Below are 4141 nucleotides of genomic sequence, written 5' to 3' on the forward strand. Positions count from 1 at the left end.
GAATTTTCGAATAGACCAGGTGGCGGTCCATTGTGAACAGTCCCCTGGAAATGACTTGCATCGCATGTAGTACGTAGATGACGGACTAATGCCCGGCCCACCCCCCCCCCCCCCCCCCCCCCCCAAATGCTCGCTCTGTTTGAACGAATATATTCCATTATTTTTAAATCTAACTTGAATTGAATCATCCATATGTACAGATTCAATGGTTAGAAACCTTCTTCTACGGTTTTATTTTCTTATAGAATCAAGATGGATCACACTTCTTTTTTTGCCTATATGTAAAAAGGGCTTATGTCAATCAAATGACATGTGCCTGATGTACGTCACGCTACAGACTTTTACAGTCAGCGGTGCAACCACAGAGCTAGCTAGGAATTAATTAACGTACAAATTAATGAAACAAAAACATATACCTCCAATGCTTATGGTCCAGTTATATTAATTGATAAAGTTTCGGGTAAATTGCAAAATACACTCATGGGGTTTGGGGTTATTTAGATTTTACACTTTGAAATTTGAGAAATTTGATTTTACAACTTGATGTTTCAGTTTCGTTAGCAAAAACACACCTTCGATTAATTTTAACTGTTAAGTGACATGTCATTGTGTTGACATGTTTTTATATTTTGCCAAATCATCCCTTGATCAATGCAATTTTACCCAAAAATCAAAACAAAAAACTCAGCTATTTACAGGACACTGTTTCACCCAAATAAAAACTATTCCCAAATCCCTACCCCATGAACCCCAGCTTCTGATAGTAGACCCCATGAACCCATCCAAGCAGATATGGAGCTTGACAGCTCTTTGAAGTTTCAAAAGAAGACCAGGGATCAGGTTCTCTACCTAAACGTCTTTGTCTTTGTCTTCATCTTCGCCTTTGTCTTCGTCAAATCTCTGATATAAGAACTCAATTATAAGGCTTCTCATTGCTCTAGGGGCCTATTTCTTGGAAAGCCATGATTTAATGTTGGGTCATGCTAACGAGTGTCCTAAGGGCACTGGTTAAGAATCCATTTTAAGAAAGTTTTGACATCACTTTTATGGGAAATGAAAAAAGCTGTCAAAACATTAATTGTTTTTTTTTTTTTCCCATCAAAATTTTCTTTAATTGGATTCTTAACCAGTACCCCAAGGGCACTCGTTAGCATTTCTCTTTAATGTTTCCTTTTTGTCTTTTCCTTCGTTTACTTGATTTCACAACTCTTTAGTATAATTTATTTTTCAGAATTTTGAAAATAGAGTGAGAATTTTGAAAGCTAGTTAGACTTTTAGAAAATCCAATTTCAAACTCCTAAAACAAACAAACCTTTCGTCTCGTTGAGTGCCTTCTTCTCTTCTTCATATTTTTCAATTGATTTTGAAGCTCTCTGCTACATGTACATGAATCTGTCCCACTTCTATAAATAGTAAGTTCAATTCATGATAGCTTACAATATATATATATATATATATATATTGTTGACGCCTTGCGGCTGCTCGACCACCCATCGCGGCGACACTCGCACGCTTCTCCCCTCTTTCGGTGTGAAGGGGTGTATGGAGGTGTGTTGTACCTGGGGTGTGTGACTAGAATATAAGTTGATTTTAAGGAAATTACCAAGGGTAAGTGAAATCGCCACCAATCATTGAGTTTTTCTAAAGTGTGATTGGTCACTTGACTCTATTTGATTTAATTACCAATCCTAGGCTAAGAAAAATGTTGTATTTCCTAATCTAATGTGGATGGGTAAAAAAAATCTTGATTCTTAAGTTCGGAATTCTAGTTACGTGTTGGGAAAGTGTTAGGCACCTCACAACGCCTGTCCATAGATAGTCTTTTGTTTTGGTAAAATCATAATTTTTGGACATTGGCAATTAAAAATGAGCTATTGGCATTAACTTTTGGGGCTTTAAGTGAATGGGGCTTTGAGATTTGGATTCAGAAAGGGTGTGGTCTCGGTCGATACTTTCCAAGTGTGTTTGGAATTATTGCCAAATTTCCACAGCGAAAATCCGATAGCATTTTGCCTTATTTTTGTGACAGAAATCGAATAGCGCTTCACCTCAGATGTGTCATAGCACACTGAATGCTATTCTCACCAAGCTTTCGATATGAGAATATAGCAATGGGGATGCCCCATTTTCATGGCGAAAATCTGGTAGAGTTTTGCATTTGGTGCGTTATGGTGCACCTATAGGGTTTCGTGCTGGTGTATACGACACGTGCCAACATGCTCGTGCTAGGACGAGCTGGAGCCCCTTAAAGTATTAAACAAGTTGATACGTGATGCATACATAGGGAAACCGATCTCACTTGGTGACATGGATTGGGACGATTACACTACGGTGACCATGCACACAGTATGACACAAATATGCACCTACAATAATTGCCCTGAGCGCATACTCATGCCACATGGTCAAGAGCACTTATGGCCAGAGAGGGTCACTCACGTAACCATGAGAGTTTGTCATACAAAGTGCACGATCACCCACACACGTGCAGACACACACACACACACACACACACACACACACACACACACATCACGCACAATGTTGTCACATCACGCACCTACAATAATTGCCTTGAGCGCATACTCATGCCACATGGTCAAGAGCACTTATGGCCAGAGAGGGTCACTCACGTAACCATGAGAGTTTGTCATACAAAGTGCACGATCACCCACATACGTGCAGACACACACACACACACACACACACACACACACACACACACACACACGCATGCACATCACGCACAATGCTGTCACATAGAGCAGGAAAGTAAAACTGACATTGCCAACGTTCCAAGGGTATGGCCCAGCAAGGTACAGGAAATGTAAAACAAACATTGTCATACCCATGAAATGTGGCCTAAGCAAAGAGCAGGAAAAGTAAAGGGTGCAAGGGGAGGGGGAACCCTAGTACATGCTCAAGAGAAGAGGCTTAGAGAGAGAGAGAGAGAGAACCACTCATAAGGGGCTAGGCCCCCTAATTTATAGAACATTGCCCTTTGTGGGCTTGAATCTTCTTGCTTGCATCCTTGCCCATTTTACTTGTGTTTAGGAAGTCGCACCCTTACTCCAAGTGTCCATGCTCTATGCGTGTACATGCAATGACAAAAGAAACAAGCCAGCAGACAAGCAGAGAAACAAATTGAAGAAAAAGCATGCTAAAAGACAAACTAGCAAAAGATGCTGAACGGGGGCAAACAAACATGTTATCGAACAGAAAAGGGTGTCCTAGGAGGAAAAATATAGGTTTGGTTTGAGTTTCCATGGTTCCATTGGATTGGAGTATGGACGACACACAGACTTATGTATGAACATGTAGGCAATCATGCAAAGAAGCAAAGAAAACCAAACAGGTAGCACAAAACAAGCAAGACAACCATATCAACATCGCACAGAGCGGAGTATCAATCATACCGATACCACAGAGGTGTATCTCACAAGTGGTTACATCTAAACAAGCCCTAGGAGGGATGGATGTAACCATAGAAGCAAGTGGTTCCAAAAACCAATAAGCACAAGTCCATGGAGGGCACAAGGCATGGCAAAGCCTACATCTAGACAGGCAAACATGGATATAAAGCATAGAATCAAGCAGGCAAACATAGATATGCATAAAGGAAATAATCCAAACCCTTTGATATAGGCCTATGTGTAAAGATGTAGGCCTAGACCATAGGATCTAGATCTACACCCTACCAAAAGGGCCAAAACACAAGAAAAAGGAGATAACAAGAGGTAGAAAGGCTTTAGAAGCACATGGCATTGCAATCAACATGTAGATCTAGACACATGAACAAGGCACAAAGCACTCAAAGATACAGATCTGAGTAAAAGTATGGCAAAGAGCACATAAACATGTAGATCTAAGCATAGTCATGGCAAAGATCACATAAACATATAGATTTAAGCATAGACACGACAAGGAGCACATAAACATGTAGATTTAAGTAAAAGCATGGCAAGGAGCACATAAACATGTAGATCTAAGCAAAAGCATGGCAAGGAGCACGAACACATGTAGATCTAAGTACAAACACAAAATTTAGACATATCCTATCCCAAGAAGGCTAGGCCAACAATATCAAAGCATTAAAACTTGGCAAAAAGCAAGGAAACATTCTAGAGAAAAAAAACATAGAA

Source organism: Quercus robur, chromosome 4 (genome assembly GCF_932294415.1).
Source record: "Quercus robur chromosome 4, dhQueRobu3.1, whole genome shotgun sequence".
In the NCBI taxonomy this organism is placed as follows: domain Eukaryota; kingdom Viridiplantae; phylum Streptophyta; class Magnoliopsida; order Fagales; family Fagaceae; genus Quercus; species Quercus robur.